Consider the following 23323-nt stretch of genomic DNA (forward strand, 5'->3'; position numbering starts at 1 on the left):
AATAATTGTTGGAATATTTCCAACTATTCCCAAAGTTTTCAATATTTTTGAAAGTTTAAAGTTTCTGATTTCAAATTTAAAACTTGAAACCAGTAGCTTTTTGCCTTTATTTAAAATGCTTAAAGTGTAAAGAAAATGGTTTTCTTCATTGCTCATTTACTTTCATGACTTATCAGAAAGATTGAACTTTTCTTGAGGCCATTTTGGTTCATTGATTTTTAACTAGTTTGAATTTTTCCTCATTTTAAGAAATGGCTAGGGTTTTAGGATTTTCCTTCACCACTTACTTTGTTCTTGTTGATAGTTTCCTAGATGCAATGCAAGGAAAACATGAGCACAAGCTAACTTGCTTAAGGGGTCAGGGATGTGACAACTCACCCCCACTCAAAAGAATCTCGTCCCGAGATTTAGAAGTCGTCGGGAATAACGCCGGATACTCAAGTCGGAGACGATCCTCCCTTTCCCAACTTGCCTCCTTTTCAGAATGATTTGACCATTGAACTTTAAGAAACTTGAGGTTTCGACGTCGAGTGGTACGCTCAGCTTGATCAAGAATACGCACGGGGTATTCTCCGTATGAAAGGTTATCTTGGAGATCAAGTGTTTCGTGGTCCACTTCACGGATAGGATCCGAAAAGCAACGCCTGAGTTGCGAGACGTGGAAGACTTCATGAACCTTGGAAAGATGCGGAGGAAGTTCCAACTGGTAGGCAACTTCTCCTCGTATGGCAAGAATGCGAAAAGGACCAATGTAACGAGGAGCCAACTTGCCCTTGATACCGAATCGATGGGTACCCTTCAAAGGTGTAACCCGAAGGTAAGCCTTCTCGTCAACATCAAAGGTCACAGCCTTATGATGACGATCATATTGGCTCTTTTGACGAGACTGGGCTGTTTTGAACTTTTCAGAATAATGCGAACCTGCTCTTCTGCATCCTGGATCATATCTGGGCCAAAGAGTTGCCTCTCTCCGGTTTCTGACCAATTAAGAGGTGTTCGACATCTTCGTCCATAGAGAACTTCAAAGGGAGCTTTGCCCAAGCTTGATTGATAACTATTGTTATAAGAGAATTTGGCAAATGGAAGACACTTCTCCCAATTCATACCGAATGATATAACACAAGCTCGGAGCATATCTTCTAGGATTTGATTCACTCTTTCTACTTGACCACTTGATTGAGGGTGGAAAGCAGTGCTAAAAGATAAGTGAGTCCCCATGGCATTCTGAAAACTTTCCCAGAAGCGAGAAGTAAAGATACTCCCACGGTCCGAGTTAATCTCCAGGGGAACACCATGAAGAGACACTATTTGGGAGATATATAACTCTGCTAGTTAGCTAGCTGTTATACGCTCACGAACAGGAAGAAAATGAGCCACTTTGGAAAGACGGTCAATGACCACAAAGATAGCATTATTTCCTTTCTTGGTCTTGGGAAATCCGGTAATGAAATCCATGCTAACTTTATCCCATTCCCATTCAGGAATAGCTAGAGGTTGAAGGGTGCCAGCAGGCCTTTGATGTTCTGCCTTAACTCAACGACAAACGTCGCAGTTAGCAACGAACTCAGCAATTTCTCTCTTCATCCTAGTCCACCAGAACCTCTGGCGTAGGTCCTGATACATCTTAGTACTGCCAGGATGAATGGTGAGAGGACAGTCATGGGCCTCCTTAAGGATTAACTGCCTTAGATGTGGGTTCTTAGGAACCACTAGACGATTCTGGAAGAACACAACACCTTGATCGTTCATGGAAAATTCTTTAGCGTTTCCGCTAAAAATATTCTCCTTGATCCGTGATAAACCCTTGTCGCGCTTTTGGCCAGCTATAATTTGATCCTTAAGAGTAGGCTTCGCCACCAGGGTAGAAAGGAATCCTTGAGGAACAATATGAAGATTCAACTTCCGAAAGTCCTCATAGAGATGTGGTTGACCTTGTTGTAGCATCAAATTGTTACAATAAGATTTACGACTTAGTGCATCGGCCATAACATTGGCCTTCCACGGGGTGTAAGTTATCCCTAAGTCGTAATCCGAGATCAACTCAACCCACAGTCTTTGCCTGAGATTCAAATCCGGCTGGGTGAAGATATATTTCAGACTTTGGTGATCCGTGAATATTTCGCAACGATTACCTAGAGGGTAATGTCGCCAGGTTTTTAGTGCATGGACCACAGCTGCAAGCTCAAGGTCATGTGTGGGATAATTATCCTCATGTGGATGCAACTTTAGAGATGCGTATGCGATCACATGATGATCTTGCATGAGAATGCAACCTAATCCTTGTCGCAAGGCGTCGCAATAGATAACAAAGTCCTTAGAAAAATCTGGTGGTAGCAACACAGGTGCGGAAGTCAGGCGTCTTTTCAGTTCCTGAAAACTATGCTGACACTGTGGTGTCCACTCGAACCTTTTATCCTTCTTGAGGAGTTCAGTTGGAGGCTTTGCAACCTTGGAGAAATTCTCGACAAAGCGGCGACAATAGCTCGCTAGACCAAGAAAACTCCTAACTTGCTTAACCGGTTCAGGTTGAGTCCAATCAAGGACAGCTTGAACTCTCTCGGGATTGACAGCAATACCCTTACCAGAGATTACATGACCTAGATAGGTCACTTCTGGTAACCAGAATTCACATTTTGAAAACTTGGCATAAAGGCGATGCTCTCGAAGTTTCATCAATACCAGCCTTAGATGCTCGGCATGTTCTTGTTCGTTCTTCGAGTAGATGAGAATATCATCGAGGTATACTACGACGAATTTATCCAAATACTCCATGAAGATTGAATTCATCAGACGAGAGAAGGTGGCTGGGGCATTGGTTAACCCGAAGGACATGACGGTGTACTCGTATTGGCCATAACGAGTAACAAAAGCCGTTTTTGGAATGTCCCCGTTCTTGATATTGATTTGATGGTATCCCAACCTCAAATCCATTTTGGAGAAGACTGAGGATCCAGCAAGCTGATCGTACAGGTCGTTGATCCTGGGGAGCGGATACTTGTTCTTTATGGTGACCAGATTAACTGGTCGGTAATCTACAACCATCCGATCCGTTCCGACTTTCTTCTTGACGAAGAGGACGGGGCAAGCACAAGGAGAAGAGCTAGGACGAATGAAACCTTTGTTCAAGGCCTCATCTAATTGCTTCTTAAGTTCGGCTAGCTCCAGGGGTGCCATCTTATATGGTCTTCTGGCTATTGGAACAGTTCCCGGAACAAGATCTATCACGAACTCTACATCTCTGTCAGGTGGAATTCCTGGCAGTTCCTCTGGAAAAACATCCGGGAAGTCACGGACTACCAGAATGTCTTCAAGTTCCGGAAGAGGGTTGGCATTTAGGGAATAGAGTTGGCATTTGGAAACTTGAGTAGAAACATTTACTATCTCACCCGAGGGATGGGTAAGCTGGACATTTCTAGAATGGGTATCAATCTTGGCATAGTGAGCTGACATCCAGTCCATGCCCAAGATGATATTAATATCCGAAGATTTCAAGGCTATCAATGAGGCTATAAAAACTAGCCTATCTACTAGAATTTCATTGTCATAGGTTATCCTAGAGGTTTGCCATTTACTACCAGGAGTTTGGACAACCAATGGAATTGGCATATCACAAAAAGACATGTTATGCAACTGTGCATTACTTTCTGAAATGAAGGAATGAGAAGACCCGGTGTCAAAGAGAACGGACGCTGGGTGATGATTAACAAAAAGCGTACCCAGCATGACGTTGGGATCCTCTGCAGCTTCTTCTGCTGAAACATAGTTCACACAGCCACGTGCAGGAGTTGGCTTCACATAGAAAGCTTTGCCCGACTTGGCTTGCCCGACGGACTTTCCGGGTTGCTTGGCACCCACATTTTGAGGACACTCACGGGAATAGTGCCCTGGTTCTCCACACTTGTAGCATATCATTTGGTTGGCATGTGGTGCAGCATTGCTAGCCGGACCACCATAAGTTTTTGCTGGAGGGTTGGTCTGATTTGTCTGAGGCGCCACGTAGGATGGCCTCGGAGTGTATCTTGGCGGCAGAGAACTGTTCGGAACCCACAGCCTGCGTTTCGGAAACGCGGAACCAGAAGACGAGCCAAAGTCACGGGAGTGCTTCCTTTTGGCTTCAAAGTCAGTATGACCAGTCTCGGCACTGATCGCCTTATCGACCAGAGCTTGAAAGCTTGCACACTCGTGGAGGCGCAGATCACGACGAAGCTCAGGGCTCAGACCCTTACGGAATCTTGCTTGCTTCTTGGCGTCAGTAGACACTTCCTCTATTGCATAGCGGGCGAGGTTACCGAACTCGCGGCTATAGGCATCCACAGACAACTTGCCCTGAGTGAAGGCACAGAACTCCTCTCTCTTTCTGTCCATCAGGCCCTCTGGAATATGGTGTAGACGAAAAGTTGCACTGAAGTCTTCCCATGTGGCTACTGGTTCAGTGGGACGCATAGCTTCAAAGTTCTCGCACCATAGATTGGCGAGTCCTTCCAGGAAATACGCCGCAAAGGTCACCTTGTCGGCCTCAGAAACATTCGCAGAGCGAATCTTGCGTGAGATGCTGCACAGCCAGTCATCAGCGTCGAGGGGATCGACGGAATGATGAAACTTTGGAGGATTCAACTTCACAAAGTCGTTGAGGGACACTTCAGCATTCCTAGGCTAACGAGCTGTATTCTGCTCAATACGCTCTAACAGTCGGTTGGTCTCCCTTTTGTTTCTCTCTGCCTCAAGCATAACTTCCGCCAGAGAGGGCGGGTGAGGCAGATCTTCCTGCGACGCTTGATTACCCTCGCCTTGCTCATGAGCAGGGGCACGGTTCAACCTGGTGAACACCATCCTGACAAACAAACTCACAGCTTAGACCAATATCCTATCAATACTAGCTATGGATTAAGAATGTACTGAACACACGGAATGCGGAAATGAATATCCGAACAGCATGGTAACAAGCAACTGCTATATATACACCATGGTTCATACACACCCTTACATAGTTCAGTACAACCTTAACCGAAGAGCAAACTACTGAAATTATGAAACTACTCATCAGAGGCTTACAAGCTTCCTATACATTATTTATCTAGGCCTCCGAAATTCATTTCACATCACCGGCATACTTCACAAGTCACGCAGGACTGTGAACGTACGGCTACTACCATACTATCCTTCCGCTCACAGCTCAGGCATCAGCATAAAACATCTCATAGAGATTACCTCCATGACCTGGAAGCTCAACCTGCGGATCAGGAAACACTCTAGCCTGAGATCCCTGGGATCCATAAGGACACGGATGTGGCCTTGGTCCCCTGACTGGTGGTAAGAGGGGTCCCCGAAGAGGTGTGACTCCTCCTATAGCTGGCCAGTCAACATGGGCCGGAAGATGGGTCCTAACAGGGTTCAACATCTCCATATCTCCGTACCCTGTCTGGACTACCGGTGCCAGCTGCGTCAAAGCCGTCCACAGACGGGCACGGGTAGCGTAAAGCTCCATGCGGAGTGCACGAGCATCCCTGTCTCTGTTCTCTAGCATCTCAACAGTGGACTGCAGTAGTGGATCCTCCATAGAAGAATCAAAATAGACTCCACTGAGGTATCCCTCTTCACCAGGCTGAGAGGCCGGAACATAGCAGAACTCTGAATTCTGCAGCAGTGCATGTCTCGCTCTCATAATGGTTAGCATTGAATAGGCAGCATCTTGTACTGCCATGTCAACAGTGACTCCCAACCCATAGGACCAGTGGATTGGCTTCTGAGCTCCAGGGTAGTCTGAAAATACCCTAACAGTGCAGATGTACTAGCTATGGTTGAAGTCTCGATACTGTTCCTCCACTGTGTACTCGGGGTACCAACGGTAACCGCACAACGACATCACCCTGACCAGCACGGCCGTATGACCTAGTACATCAATTCACCTGGTCAAACATACCACCTGTCGAGAAGGACGACCAGGCATCTGTAAATAGAGAGTAATGCAAAAGCATTAGAGCTCCGAATGAAAAATTGGGCAGCATAACAGCTGTAAATGCTCAAAAGCAAATTTTGAGACAACCCAAAATGGAATAGCGTAACCACTCAACTATCAAGTTCAACTCTCTGGTCATCAAACTTACTTCCTTTTTCCTAGGAATGAAAGAAACCCAATATCTCTTGACCCGTAGTCCTATAATCTACCGATCAGAAACACGAGCCTAGAAGAAGATGAGTAACCTAGTCCTTAATTCCCGCGGAAAAGACGAGCATGACCAGAATAGAATAACTTGAGAAGAGAACAAGAGTCTTACATTCCCTTCCACAAACAATTCCCTTATATATAACTAAAGCAATTCTAGACTCAACTTCGACCAGTTTGGCTTAGTAATCCTACAGTCAGTCACGCTCTGATACCAACGCTGTCGGGACCCCTATCCTAAGCCATAGGAATCCATCCTGTAACACATCGCATCTCTTTGCGGTCTCATGCACGGTTAACTCCACGGCTGCAGCCTTACCTTAGCCGGGACCGTTTGCGTCTTTTGACTCACGTATGCAATAGTGTCGCTAGCATTCCAATGTCAAAGAACCCGGATTGACAAGTCTAGTCACAAACCAAAGTGGCAGTACCGCACAAGGACAGGCATACATGACCCAACAAAGCAGGTGTCGGTCACCAGCGAGTGTAGACGAGTCGTAGCAAGCTACAAGGACTCCATTACCTCGCGTGACATTTCCCCAAAGGGGACAGACACAGCAGCTAAGAAGGACACATGCCGGTCAACCAATGTGTCCGGAGCAGTAGCGAACTACCAAGGCTCGTTGGATCATAAAGGGGCATTTCCTTGTAAGGAGTACTACTAAAGTTCACGACTAGGTAATCGAATCCCATACATATCAAGTACGACACACGTACGCATGGCATACCGATATGTATAGATACATCGATGGCATCACAACGTAACCATAAACATACAAACTTTATTTAAGAGGCTCGGAATAGCCACACACATAATATTACACATTAAGGGTCTCACGACCCATAATAGCAGTCATTCAGTTACAAGCCAGCGGAAGAGTTTAAAACTGTCTGAGTACAGACAGGTACAACTAGAAGGCACATGGCCTGACTATACTACAGACCCAACCTAGGGCCAGATTGTAGCTGGGACACCAGCTACTCGTCGTCGTCGATGTCTATGAAGAACCCTCCATTAGGGTCATTAGCAACCTCTGCAACATTTATTAAGCAAACATGAGTACGGAGGTACTCAGCAAGACTTTAGGATAACTAACTACTCATGTAATGTATCAACAAGGTATGGTGGGGTTTCATGCGGAAAGCCAGCATTTGACTCGTGGCTAGACAACTTGCATTTTTGAATAATTTTGACAACTTGATTTCTCGCACACGAGTCCACTAACACCACAACAATACACCATCGTGGAATCATCCCGTCTCCATACGGAGATGCCGTCCACGACACTCACGCTTATCTTGACAATTTTATGAGTAGCCATTTAAGTTATCTATGAACAACATATGTCTCCAAGTAGTCCATATCCGCGGACGCGGCTATTCGAATAGATCATAACCCTGCAGGGGTGTACTTCGTCACACACGCTCTCGCCACTTATCGCCATGTGCACGTCATGCACCTCGGCAACCTTCAATCGGAAGCCCAGCGAGGGAGTCGGCCACGACCGTTATCCACAGTAGTACCTAGTCCAAGTTTATCGCCTATTTGAGAGTAACCCGTACGGAAGTCCGGCCGGGGTTTCCGCCATGGCCTCAAACGATGTGCGCAGGGTTTCCAAGCCCACCATCCGGGTGCCACTTGGTACACCGTGCCACTGCCTACCGCATCATAGCCCACCTCTCAGGTCAGCGCTATGCACGGCCTCCAGCATGACTATAAACACCAGAAACTACTTGCAACTCCTGGACCGAGTACTAAGCGATTAATAAGTCGAGCGGGGTCATATTTCAGGGCCCAGCATGTGGTAGTATCTAGTCTTGGATTACATACATGGAACTCAGTTCCTAAGGACGGTTCCAATGAAACAACCCGCCATGTACTCCTACACAGCCTTTCACCGGTACCTTTACCAAATCAGATTCAACACACAACCTTTGCTTACCGAACACATTCTCACAATTCTGTTCATCTCCCAGATGACAAACCATACACAACTCTAAGCATAGCATGCATAGCAGGATAAGGCACATCATGGCTCAAGCAACTACCAGGTATGCTAGATTGTAAGGTTCGGCTATTTACTGTGACAAGGATAGGTCATGCAAAGGAAGTGGGTTCAACTAACGTGGCAAAAGCAGTTGAAGCATTTGATCCTAATGCAATAAATAAGTGCAGGAGCAAGAACATGGGATTTATCGGGATGATCAAAATGGTTGCTTGCCTTGTTGCTCAGAAGAGGGACAATACCCGTCAGACGGATATTCGGTGGAATTCGGGGGTGCGGAGCCTACCGAAATGAATGACAACAATTAATAACAATCATATGCAACAATATGATGCATGAGCATGGCATGAGAATGCAAGGTGATAAACTAATATAGCTAGCATGTATTAGGTTTGAAGTTGATTTGAATCAAATTCAAATATCACTTCAAACGAGGTATTCTCGGATACCGTTTTAATTGATTCGACCTGATGCTCAGATCAACTTGAGGTTAACATGCATGGGATGATATGTTAAGTTGCTGGTTTGTAATTAGAACAGTGTTTGATCATGTCATTCATGATGAAATTTAAATAATTTTCCAAATTCCATTTATAAAGTATTTATAAGAATTGACTTATTCATTAATCTACATGTTTGGGTTCTGTAACTTTTCCAAACATGATTGAAAATAGCATATTCAGATTCCTTGAATTTTTCTGATACTTTTTCATATATAATTTATTTTCATTGGATTTACAGATTAATTTCTATGAATTTTTGAAGTTTTAAACATTTCTGGAATTATTTCTATACTGGAAAATACTTTTACTGCATCAGCATGACATCAGCAGGTCCAACTGGCCGTTGAAAGTCAAACCTGACCAGTGGGACCCACTGGTCAGTGTATCTGGTCAATTTTAGATTAGGATTAATCTTATTTAGTTAATTAAACTCACTGGACCCACATGTCAGTGTCTTATTAATTTATCTGATTTATTTTTATAATCTCTAAACTATCCAGAGGCTGGCCTCACCCGTCAGTGGCTCAGGCCAGCTGAGATCCACCGGCGGCGAGGTTATCCTCGCCGGCGGGGAGCCTCCGGCGAGCACCAGAACGTCGGGGGGGGGGGCTCGGAAACGGCGCACAGAGGGCCAAACGCTGCGCGGAGAGCACCAGAAGAACGGCACTTCTCCCGCGGTTCCATTTCTGCACTTAGCCGGGGCTGATCTGGCCGGATATGACGCCGGCGACGAGCTTGGCGGCGGCCAAGGTTCGGGCGTCATCGAGGTCTTTGATACAGAGGGAACTACGCACGGGTCTTAGCTCCTACAGCACCTACGCGACAGCCTGAAGCAATTGGTGGCCTAAGAAGGACGAGCTGGTCACCGGAGGGCTACCGGCGACGAGCTCCTGCGGCAGATCTCGTCGGGCTCCGGTGGAACTAGGCCTAGAGGAGGGGATCGACGGGGAGATCTTGGGGGAAAGAAGCGCAAGCTCACGAGGAGTGCAGTGGTGGCGCTAGTTTGCTCGGGGACGGCATGGAGAGGGAGAACGCCGGCGACGAACTTCGGTGACCCGAGGAAGAAGACGACTGCTTCTCGTCGTTTCACTGCATCTGGGCATTGGGCTCGGGGCTAGGAAGCTTCAAGGAGATGCGGCGGTCCTACTGCGCGGCTCAGAAGGAAGGAGGGAAGGCTAGAACGATGTTGAGCTCGAGCTCTGCTCGGGCTCCAATGGCGGCAGCAAGAAACGGGGCAGAGGGGGAGAATGAGCACGGGGATGGATAGGGACGAGCTCGGGGAGCTTATCCCCGTGCTTGCCAGCGCGAAGCGGCGGCCACGCAGCCAGGGAGCTGCGTGGAGGCACGCGGCGACGCGGCGGCCACCTCCTGCTCCTACTGGCGAGGAGGAAGACGACTGGAGCAGATGGGCCGGGCCAGGTGAGCGTCACGTAAGGGTTTTCCCATTTTTTCTGATTTGTTTCTGTTTTGGCCATTTCAATAACTTGCTATTTATTTCAGCTCCCAAATAGTTGGTAAAAATTATTTTAAACACATTAGAATAATTGTTGGAATATTTCCAACTATTCCCAAAGTTTTCAATATTTTTGAAAGTTTAAAGTTTCTGATTTCAAATTTAAAACTTGAAACCAGTAGCTTTTTGCATTTATTTAAAATGCTTAAAGTGTCAAGAAAATGGTTTTCTTCATTGCTCATTTACTTTCATGATTTATCAGAAAGATTGAACTTTTCTTGTGGCCATTTTGGGTTCATTGATTTTTAACTAGTTTGAATTTTTCCTCATTTTAAGAAGTGGCTAGGGTTTTAGGATTTTCCTTCACCACTTACTTTGTTCTTGTTGATAGTTTCCTAGATGCAATGCAAGGAAAACATGAGCACAAGCTAACTTGCTTAAGGGGTCAGGGATGTGACATACAATCCATGGTCGGCATGTCCGATCACTTATGACTGCACTGATCACCCAACCAGTATTAGCCACGGGGGTTCGGCGGCCCTGGTGCTCGACCCCATCATCGATGGGTATAATCTAACTAGATTCCTCATGGACGGAGGTAGTAGCCTCAATCTGATTTACGCAGACACACTGAGAAAAATGGGTATCGATCCGTCAAGGATCAAGCCCAATAACACCACCTTCAAAGGAATAATTCCAGGCGTCGAGGCCCGCTGCTCGGGCACTATAGCTTTAGAAGTGGTGTTCGGTTTGCCCGACAACTTCCGCGGCAAGGACTTGATCTTCAGCATTGTCCCTTTTCGTAGTGGGCATCATGCACTCCTCGGTCGTACATTGTTCGCTCGCTTTAATGTCGTCCCCATTATGCATACTTGAAGGTGAAGATGCCAGGACCCAAGGGTGTTATTACCGTCAATGGTAACAATGAGCAATCCCTCCATACCGAGGAACATACTATGGCTCTTGTAGACGAAGTATAGGCCAGCATTACAACTCCAAAATCCCAGCTCACCGTCAAGGATTACAAACGAGCTTGCGTTCCGCCTCAGTTTCCGGATCCTTCTCACGCTCAAACTAAATAGGAATACACTCCCCACAGCAGGCCCTCACCACCAGCAAAATACATGACTCGAAGGCACAACTTTGCGCTTAAGACACCATGGGCAGCTATGGGGACAGATTACACGAGACCAGGTATTCAGTTAAACCAAACTATGGTCATTGCACGTCTTCGGACAACTACACATACCATAAAGGACCAACTCTACGGCAAGCTAAACATACCTCAATGACTTCTCAAGATCATCGTTGTTAAAGGTACGTTCGCCAACTATTCCCCCGTGCCAAGGAGTACTTCCCACAGAATGAAGGCGCAGACGTGCTGCAGAGCAACATCATGGACATCAAGTCATCCATAAAAACCCTCTTTAAACATTTCCTCTGTAAAAAAATCAGTATTTATAATAGTTGCTTCATGCAATTCGGATTGTATGTATACAAGTTAATCGCAATGAAAGAGCACTATGTATGATTCGTTAGCTTTTCTACATCTTTTTTCTCCTTCTTTTCCGAACTGTTTCTCAACAACAGCACAAGCCCGTTTGATACACATATTAGATGCTCATGACTAATTACAGAGGGCTTGGCTATTATGGTCGTCCCCGGCATCATTCCACCATTATTCCGTGTTATGTATGTGCAGAGTCTTGTATATTGTGTTATATGCATCAATTCCAAATTGTGTCTTGCATCAATAGTTGGGTTGCCCGACTCCTGTGCTTACTAATACGTGTCCGACGTATCTATAATTTCTGATTATTCCATGCTGATATATTATCATTCTAGAGTACTTTTGGGGTATTTGTTTACCAATTTATGTTATTTTTGAGCACTAACATATTGAACCAGTGCCCATGCGAGTTGTTGTTTTCTGTGTGTTTTTCACTTTTTGGGTTTTCCATACCAAACAAAGTGCAATTGCCTTGAAACTTTTTCGTGATTTTTTCTAGACCAAAAGAAGACCAACAAGCATCGAAAGAACACTGGAGGCCTCACGAGGGGCGCACAAGCCAACAAGGCGTGGCCTGGGGGCACCCTGATGGCTTGTACCTCCCTCATGGCCCTCTCGACTCTGTTCTCTAGCTTATAAATTCTCATCTACCCTAAAAACATCAGAGGGAGTCCCGAAACACTTTTTACGCCACCGAAAGTCTATGTTCCGATGGGAGACCATCTGCAGCTCCGTTCTCGCACCCTGTCGGAGGGGGTCGATCACAGAGGGCCTCTTCATCAACCTTGCTTCCCTCACAATGATGTGTGAGTAGTTCACCAAAGACCTATGGGTCCATAGTCAGTACCTAGATGGCAATCTCTCTCTCTTTAATCTTCAATACAATGATCATCAAATCTTCGCTTTGATCCATATGATGTAATTCTTGTTGTGTGGTACGTTTGTTGGGATCCGATGAATTGTGTGTTTATGTTCAGATTATTCACGAAAATATTTGAGTCTCCTATGAATACTTATATGATTCTTATGTGCATGATTATGATAGTTTCATAATTCTCTCCGATCTGTTGAAGTAGTTTGGCCAACTAGAACGATATTTTTGGTGGGAGAGGTGCGTTGTAGTAGATTCAACCTAGAGAATTTCTATATCCCAGTGACATAAGGGGACAAGATGTGTATTTGTGTTGTTTCCACTAAGGATAATACAATGAGGTTTATTCATATTGCTTGACTTTACTTTGTCTACATCATGTCATTGTTCTCCATGCATTACTCTGTTTTACTTAATACTCTAGATGCATGCTAGATAGAGGTCGATGAGTGGAGTAATATTAATAGGTCCAGGCAAGAGTCGGCCTATTTGTTTATAGATGTGATTCCTATATACACATGATCATTGCCATGAATATCGCATAACTATTCACTTTTCTATCAATTGCCAAATAGTAATTTGTTTACCCATCGTATGCTATTTTTCATGAGAGATGCCATTAGGGAAAGCTATGGCCCTCGGGTCTATTCACAGCATATGGATAAGAACTTCAATATCTTGCTCCTATTTACTTGTTTTTATTTTATCTTGATATCTACAATTATCTACACACCTCACTTGCTTTCAAATAACAAGACAAGAGGATTGACAACCCTCTTGCGTGCGTTCGGTGCAACTTGTTTATTCTTTTGTGTGCATCCGCTGAAGACGGTTGTGGTTGATATTCCTATTGGTTTGATAGACCTTGGTTTCATAAGTAAGGGAAATACTTACACACATTGTGTTGCAATAACCCATTCCTCTTCATGGAAAACCCAACGCAGATCACAAGTGTCAGGAAGGATTTCTAGCATCGTTGTCGGGGAATATCATCACCAACTACCATGTCACTCCACACAAAATTTCATTCACTTGTTCTTCTTTTTATTTTTTGGTATATTTATTTTGTCTCAAAGGATAATAAAGATACAAAAATATTTATCTTTGCTTTCTTAGATCGTCACTAGATTGCATCTTCACTCTCTAGTGTAATTGTTTGACGCATGGCTACCTCCGCTTCAGATATGCCTCTTCCTCCTTACTTTGGAGAGGGTTCCCTCATCTTGAATTTTAAGAAAGTAGGTGATGATTTTCTCAAATAAACTAGGGATAGATTACTAACAATACAAGCTAGAGCTAATCCTAAGAGTCATATTACATTGCTTCTCAGACGTTTTTATGTTGGTCTATCTCTTTCCAATAGATGTGTCTTAGACTCTATGTTCGAAAAAGATTTCCTTGGAAACAGTGCTTTTGCCACTTATGATAAGATGAAAAATGTATTTGTGATACCTAAAATAGAAACCATTGAACCTGATATACTAGTATGCCACCGCCAAATTGAGCTAATCAAAGAGGCTAGAACTAGTATGGAGTCCAATTTTAGGGGGGTGTTCAATTCTACCTCTAAGAACCACGGGAATATCATGATAAACAATAGGAGACTTGATACCATAGAAAAAAATCTTGATGTTCTTTGTGCTAGGGAAAATAAGGTTATGAGGGATATTTCACCACTTATGAACAAACATGACAACACTTGAAACTATGCAATATGCTTAGCTAGGGGCGTAAAACAATAGCGCTTGTTGGAGGCAACCCAATAGTTATCTTCATTTTTTGCTTTTTTACTTTTTGTTAGATTGCGATAACATGATTATTGCCTCGGTAATTACTATGTTTTTATATTTAATTAGTGTTTGTGCCAAGTAAAGGCTTTGGGATGATTTGCATGATGAGTAGAATTGATACGGTGCAAAAACATAAACTTTGATATCCAGTGCAGAATTTCTCTGATTTTACTAGAACATATTTTTAAGATGAATATTTTACACAGTATTTCTATACAAATTCCTCATGTATTCCTAATTTTTCAGAATTTTTGGAGTTATAGAAGTATAGGTTCATTACAGATTACTACAGATTGTTATGTTTCAGTCAAATTCTGTTTTTGCATGCGTAGTTTGCTTGTTTTGATGATGATCTGGATTGTATCAGAGGGTATAAGCAATGGAGGAGTTATGATATAGTACCCTATGCTAAAATAAAATAAGAATCAACTTATAAGAGCACCTGAAAGTATATGATATTTTGCTTATAGTAACGGGTCTCAACAAGTTTTGTTGAGTTTTATGTGATTGAAGTTTTCAAGTTTTGGGTATTGTCCGGATGGACAAAGGATTAAGGAGAAACAAAACCCTAAGCTTGGGATGCCCAAGGCACCCGAAGGTAATATTTTAGGAAGACTCAAGCGTCTAAGCTTGCGGATGCCCCAAAAGGCATTCCCTTTTTTTGTCTCAATCCATCGGTATGTTACTTGGAGCTATATTTTTATTCATGACACGATATGGGTTTTGCTTGGAGCTTCATTTTCTTTTGTTTTATTTTAATTTTAGTTTACCACAATCATTATTTTCTGGACACGCCTATTTGAGAGAGACACCACATCATCACAATCTATTAGAATATTCTATGTGCTTCACTTATATCTTTTGAGCTTAGTAGTTGCTCTAGTACTTCACTTATATCTTTTTGAGCATGGTGGCATGTAGATTTTTTAGAAATATTATGCTTTTGTTCTTCACTTATATTTGTTTGAGATTTGGACAAATAGTGATGGTAATTTGCATGGGTCATAAGACTAGATCAAAAATAATGAGTATTCAATGAGTCATAAGTAAAACCATCATGTAGCACATATAGAGAAATCGTGGGTTAATGATATGATGTGGTGATATGAAAAAGGTGTGAGTGTATTATTATTAATTCAAATAGGTGTTGATATTAAGAGATGTTAAACTTCTTGTTCATCTAAGAAATTAAAAAGGCATGGTGATGATGTGTGAGCATTTCTATTCCTCGTTGAAAACCTAGTGTTGTTTTGACTGGGAGTCGCGCGATGGTTAATTCATTCCAACCCTCTCCCTGAGGGCATGTGAGTAGTACTTTGATTTATGAAAAACTAATAAAGCTTTGCACTACGTATATGAGTTCCTCGTGACTAATGTGGCACCATGGACATACGCAATCTCACCTCCTCATATTTGCTAACCTCTTGGGTACCATGCATCGCCCGTTCTCACCTAGAGGATTGGTGCAACTTTCATCGGTGCATCCAAACCCCGTGACATGACACGCTCTATTGCACATAAACCTTTTTATATCCTCCTCAAGACAAACACCATACCTACCTATCATGGCATTTCCATAGCCATTCCGAGATATATTGCCATGCAAATGCCATCGTCACATCACATGACTAGCTCGTTCATCATCATAATGCTTTGCATGATCATATAAAGCTGACATAGTATTTGTGGCAAAGCCACCGTTCATAATATTTTTGATACATGTCACGCTAGATCTTTGTACATCATGGTATACTGCCAAATGCATTCATACATAGTCATATCATCCTATCAGTTTTCATATTGATTTATAAGTAAATAAAATTGTGATGATCATCATTATTAGAGAATTGTCCCAGTGAGGAAATAAAAATGGGGGAGGCCAAATGAACCCACCATAAGAATTCAAAAAAATGAAAGAGAGAAAGAGACAGAAGGGACTTTGCTACTATCCTTTACCACACTTGTGCCTCAAAGTGACACCTTGTTCTTCATATAGATAGAGTCTCATGTTATATCATTCATATGCTAGTGGGAATCACTTTTTCATAAACTTGGCTTGTATGTTCCGATGACGGGCTTCCTCACATGCCTGAGGTCTTCATGAGCAAGCAAGTTGGATGCACACCCCACTTAGCTTCAGTGGAGCTTTCATACACTTATAACTCTTGTGCATCATTTTCATGGCAATCCCTACTCCTTGCATCGATATCTGTCGACGGGCATCTCCATAGCTCATTGGTACACCTACTTGATGTGAGACTATCTTCTCCACTTTTACCCCGTTGAAACCTATCGACAAATTCTATTCCACGTCTATGCTATGTCCAATGGTTCACGCTAATGTATTGCATGAAGAATAAAAAGTTGATGCATATTGAATAAGTACAATCCAATTGCCTGACTTGGACATCGTGGTGCTTGACATTTGTATTAATGCGGTTAATATGGAGCCATGCCTTGCTAATATAATAAAGATGGATAGGCCTAAGACAGTCTTTGAGGATCGTATACTTTGAAGAATTAAGGATTTGTTGCTTATACCTATAAGTATTGGTGTGCTAATATTTGTTCATTCATCATTTCTCAATGAGCATACATGCATAAGGTTATATCATGGATAGCATGTCACATCAAAAATTCTATTTTTATCATTTACCTACTCGAGGACGAGCAGGAATTAAGCTTGGGGACGCTTGACACGTCTCCAACGTATCTATAATTTTTGATTGTTCCATGCTGATATATTATCATTCTATAATACTTTTGGGGTATTTATTTACAAATTTATATTATTTTTAGGCACTAACCTATTGACCCAGTGCCCAGTGCCAGTCGTTGTTTTCTGCATGTTTTTCACTTTTCAGGTTTTCCATACCAAACGAAGTCCAATTGCCCTGAAACTTTTTGGTGATTTTTTTCAGGACCAAAAGAAGACCAACGACACAAGTGCAGAAAAGCGTAGCTATGGCGTGGCAAAAAGGGACCTTCTGGTGTGGACACCCGATGCCACCAATATGGCACCAGTGTTAGAATATACTGGTGGCATTGGAGGCTATGCCAGTAGTATTTTGATTACGTATGGCATTGAACAGAGTGGCACGCCGGCATTGTCATATTACATAATAAAAAAAATAGTACCAGATTCACAAACTAAATGTTTAAGTTGTTCACAAAAGATGCTACCAGCTCCACAAACTAGATGTTTCACGAAATTCACAAAAGAAAAGTACCAAATTAACTTCTCACTTAACAATGTATTGATTTTTTCCACTCTCAACACTACCTAGTTTTTTCAAGGACTGACTTAAGATCACGAAGCTTATTCTTGTTCATGTCCTCATCCTTCATGTAATGGGATTTCTCCATCTTCAGTTGAAGATTTTTGGAGTTCAGAACTTCTATCTCCTTCTTGTAATGACTTATGTCAGTCCTAAGAAACTTGACCTAATGCTCGAGATTCTAAATCTTATGACTCACAATAGCATTGTTATCAATAATCTTGTCCCTCTCCTTCTTTAGGGAAGCATTAAACTCCTTCATGGCCTTGACAGTACTCTCATGTGACGCGATTAGCGCATGATTGAGCATGTCGACATCACATGTCTTCTGCTCTTTGGGTGTTGGAGAAGGTGGAGATCGTATGTATGCCTGGCAAGGGTTTCAAAACATCAACAATTAATTACTTGGTTACATATATTGATGATTGCAATGTGCCCATGCATGTTTTTCTAATAATTACCTGCAAGGTGCTCACTTCGCCTTTATCTTTGGCAAACGCCGACCAGTGCTCAGAGGAGCCTTCCCACATGCTAGACTCGGCCATGTTCTAGCATCAAAAGTGACAAGAACTAAGTTTCTACAAATGTATCACTAAAACATATCAAATGCATGCCCAAGCAGAACTAAGTTCCTACAAATGTGTGGATGACTTTTTTTCGCTTCTACATTTTTTACTATCATATTTCCAAATGATAAACTAATTATGAGTGTGCTGGCTACATAAAAGGAAGAGGCAGATCAATTGTGTAGATAACTATTTTTCTATACAACTTTGAAAGCTTGATAGATAAATAATCACAAAGATGGGGATTTGTTAATTCAATCTCTCACTAAAACCTATCAAATGCACGCCAAAGAAGAACTAAGTTTCTACAAATGTGTAGATGACTTTTTTAGCTTCTTCAATTTTTACTATCATGTTTCCAAACGAGAAACTAATTATGAGTGTGCTCGCCGCATAAAAGGAAGAGGCGGATCAATTGTATAGATACCTATTTTTTCTATACAACTTTGAAAGCTTGATAGATACATAATCAAAGAGATGGGGATTTGTTAGTTAAATCTCCCACTAAAACCTATAAAGTGCATGCCAAAGAAGAACTAAGTTTCTACAAATGTGTAGATGACTTTTTTTAGCTTCTGCATTTTTTACTATCATGTTTCCAAATGAGAAACTAATTATGAGTGTGTTGGCTGCATAAAAGGAAGAGGCGGATCAATTGTGTAGATACCTATTTTTTCTATACAACTTTGAAAGCTTAATAGATAAATAATCACAAATATGGAGATTTGTTAATTCAATCTCTCATTGAAACCTATCAAATGCATGCCAAAGAAGAACTAAGTTTCTACAAATGTGTAGATGACATTTTTTAGCTTCTGCATTGTTTACCTACATTTTCTTATCTGAATTTTACAAAACATACCTAGAAGCCTAGTCGTCATCTGCATTCCTAAAACAAACTAGCTAGAACTGTATGACCTCTAAGAAACATCTCCTAAGTTTGGCTAAATTTGGAAGCTACAATACTTCTTTACATGCCTCTTTGCATATGACATGGCGGGCGGCGGTGGCGGGGCGGTGGCAGGCGGGGCGGTGATGGGCAGCAACGGGCAGGGTGGTGTTTGGCGGCATCAGGATGAGCGTCGGGGCTGGGCAGCAGCGGGTATCGAGAGGAAGACAAGGGAGTTGGGGCTCGGTAGTGTGGGCAGTAGGACGCACGGCGGGGATTAAACATATTAGTGCTGGAGTGGGCCCAATGGGCCTAAAGTACAATGTCGGGGCTAATGTTTCACGCCAGCACTAATATGATAGCTTTGGCGTTCAAATTTATCCAATGATAGCACTATTGAAAATATTAGTGCTCGCGTTGGTTAGAAATGGATGTCACGAACAAGAGTTGTGGCTAGCCGTTTCTCCACTAGTGCGAGCATCCAAAGAAGGCTGGAGGCCACACGAAGGGCCCACAAGCAATCAGGACGCAGCCTGGGGGGGCGCGCCCTAGCTAATGGCTTGTGCCTCCCTCATGGCCCTCCCGACTCTGTTCTCTAGCTTATATATTCTCATCTACCCTAAAAACATCAGAGGGAGTCTTGAAACACTTTTTACGCTACCGCAAGTGTGTGTTTCAACGGGAGGCCATCTAGAGCTCCATTCCGACACCTTGCCGGAGGGGGATCAATCACGGAGGGCCTCTTCATCAACCTTGCTGCCCTCACAATTATGTGTGAGTAGTTCACCATAGACCTATGGGTCCATAGTCAGTACCTAGATGGCAATCTCTCTCTCTTTGGTCTTCAATACAATGATCATCACATCTTCGCTTTCATCCATATGATGTAATTCCTTTTGTGTGGTGCGTTTGTAGGGATCCGATGAATTGTGGTTTTATGTTCATATTATTCATGATAAATATTTGAGACTCCTCTGAATACATATATGATTCTTATGTGCATGATTATGATAGCTTCGTAATTCTCTCCGATCTATTGAAATAGTTTGGCTAACTAGATCGATATTTATTCGGTGAGAGAGGTGTGTTGTGGTAGGTTCAACCTAGCGAATTTCCATATCCCAGTGGTAGAAGGGGACAAGATGTGTCTTTGTGTTGCTTCTACTAAGGATAAAACGATGGGGTTTATTCATAATGCTTTTGTTTACTTTGTCACATCATGTCAATGTTCTCCGTGCATTACTCTGTTTTAGTTAATACTCTAGATGCATGCTAGATAGCGGTCGATGAGTGGAGTAATAGTAATAGGTGCAGGCAGGAATCGGCCTATTTGTTGATGGACGTGATGCCTATATACACATGATCATTGCCGTGAATATCGCATAACTATCCGCTTTTCTGTCAATTGCCAAACAGTAATTCGTTTACGTAGCGTATGCTATTTTGCATGAGAGATGCCATTAGAGAAAGCTATGGCCCCCGGGTCTATTCGCAACAAATTGATAAAACCTTCAATAACTTGCTGCTATTTACTTGTTTTTATTTTATCTTTCTATCTACAATTCTCAACACACCTCACTTGCTTGCAAATAACAAGACAAAAGGATTGACAACCCTCTTGCTTGCATTGGGTGCAAGTGCTTGTTCTTTTGTGTGGAGCCGCTGAAGACAGTTGTGGTTGATATTCCTATTGTTCAATAAACCTTGGTTTTATAAATGAGGGGAATACTTACCCACATTGTGTTGCGAAAACCCATTCATCTTCATGGAAACCCAACGCAGATCACAAGTATCACTTGCTCCTTTATGTTCCACTCTCTCGGCTAAACGGGTAAAGAGAGAGACGTGCGATTGTACTTCTAGCTCGTCTCATTAAGTACCTCAGCGAAGAAAGCCAAAAACTGGCTGTCATAATAAGCAAGAACTGGTTTGCTATCTGTTGAAAAAAAACTAAACTAAGAGCCACTTGAGGTTCACCGCGCTATGTAGAGGGTTTGGAGTAATACAAACCAAGTGATAGTAGTTTTTTACACCTCGGCATAAGCCGAACGTCACAATTTGAAAGGGGCTCTTATTTGGTCCCCGTAGTCAAGCTCCTATGGTTAAGTGAAATAATTAAGGGCACATAGTCTAATTTCCTTATTTCCTCCCGCACTACCGCCTCCGGACACCAAGACGTTGGCTAAGGGTAATAGTGCGGGAGCCGAAAACACCCCCGATAGCATCTGTCAGGGGGCTGAAGGCGACGAGTGAAAACTTTCAAGATTAAAATGTCCGCATAGGAGTCAAAATTAAAAACAAGATAAGACATGGTATACCATGCAAAAAAAACAACATTGTATCATACAGAGATTCAAGAACTCATACAGGATAATGTTTTCAATCAATGATTACATCCTTGGGGCACTAGGCTTCAATTGTCGAGCACCTTCCATAACATTGGCAAAGTATCATTCAGGGCACCTATGTTCCTTTCCAAGTGGCGGAGGTGTGTTGGCCATCTTGGTTAGTTCCATGTCACGCCAGTGCATCATAGTCATGGCAAAGGCCATCCGAGCTCCCTGTGTGCAAACACAGCACTTCACAATGTCAATCTGAGGTGCGGCAGCAATCAATCTCTGCACGAGACCAAAATAGCTGCTCGAGGACGGCTCTATGTGCCATAACTTCGTGCAGAGATCCCTCATTGCCGGCTCCGCCATCCTGTGCAGCTCCATCAGCTATTTCAGCTGATCGGAGACAAGGAGGGGTTGCTCTAGGGCTTGGAATTGCGCCCAGAACAACCTTTGCTCGGTGGCCCCTTCCTGGGATAGATAATGTCTTGCAGCGTTGATCGCACAGTTTGACAGATCCACAAACATGTGTGGATATTGCCATACTTGAGTAAGAAATGCAAACCTTTGTCTACCAAAAATACATTGCAGTAAATATATCTTACCATCTACAATCTTCTAGATATCATGGATCTCCTTTTGATGGTTGTGTGCCTCCTTCCGCGCATCTTGAAGTGCAGCGGTTGGAGAGGACAGGTCGGAAGCTTTTCCTTTTTTTCTGCTCAAGAACCTCACATTTAGTCACGTCATCCTTGAGCTCTTGTTCTACCTCAGTGACCCTAGCCTCGTGCCTGTCACTGGCAGACTTTACTGTCAATAGTTTGGTCGACGCCTATTCGGCTATCGCCTTCTGTTTAGCACCCTCTTGCTTGGCCTTGTCGAGCTCGACTTTGAGCCTCTCGGCCTCCACACCAGCAGCTATAGTTTTCATGCAAATAATTCACATTTAAGGGTACAAATAAAAACATCTCACTTTTACTATGAAAATTAAAAGTAAAATAGTCCAGTTCAGACTTACCTTGTGCGTCATCAAGCCACTTGTTCAAGCGGTCAAGCTCTTCTTCAGAGCTCTTCAGCTTTCGACTCATTTCTCCCAACTCTACTGAGTTGGGGGCCGCTGCTGAGGTTGAGGCATGTAGTTAAGTGTGTTAGACTCTCAAGTTCTTAGATTTTTTAAAATCCCCTCCTAGGCGGTTTTCATCATCCTACGAGAGTCTTGGGGGCTATAGCCAAACTAATTTGACCCCCGCATGAGTTTTGCAAAGTCACAAAGGGCTCGAGGGCTACAGAATATGGGGATTTCTTATAAACCTATAAAACATAATTAGTGAAAGGATCGATATGGTTAACTAGAGGGGGTGAATAGGCAACTAACAGTTTTAAGATTTTCTTTAATAAATTAAGTTTATAAACAAATAGCTTGTCTACATATGCAACAAAGTGAGCAACCTATATGATGCTAGCAACAGAAATAACAAACAAGTGAAAGGTAAGAAGTAACCACAAGTGGAACCGATGAAGACGGGAGATGTTACCGAAGGTCCTTCCCTTTGAGGGTAAGTACGTCTCCGTTGAAGCGGTGTGGAGGCACAATGCTCCCCAAGATGCCACTAAGGCCACCATATTCTCCTCATGCCCTCACACAATGTGAGATGCCATCATTCCACTGGTGTTGCCCTTGAAGGCGGTGACCAAACCTTTACAAACAAGGTTGGGGAAATCTCCACAACTGAATTGGAGGCTCCCAACGAAATCACGAAGCTTCACCGCAATGGACTATGGCTTCAAGGTGACCTCAACCATCTAGGGTTCTCAAACACCCAAGAGTAGCAAGATCCGCAAGGGATTAGTGGGGGAATCAAATTTCTCTTGGTGAAAGTGTAGATCAAGTCCCTCTCAAGCAAACCCTAGAGTATCAACTGTTGGAAATATGCCCTAGAGGCAATAATAAATTGGTTATT

Source organism: Hordeum vulgare, chromosome 2H (assembly GCF_904849725.1).
Source record: "Hordeum vulgare subsp. vulgare chromosome 2H, MorexV3_pseudomolecules_assembly, whole genome shotgun sequence".
Lineage (NCBI taxonomy): Eukaryota > Viridiplantae > Streptophyta > Magnoliopsida > Poales > Poaceae > Hordeum > Hordeum vulgare.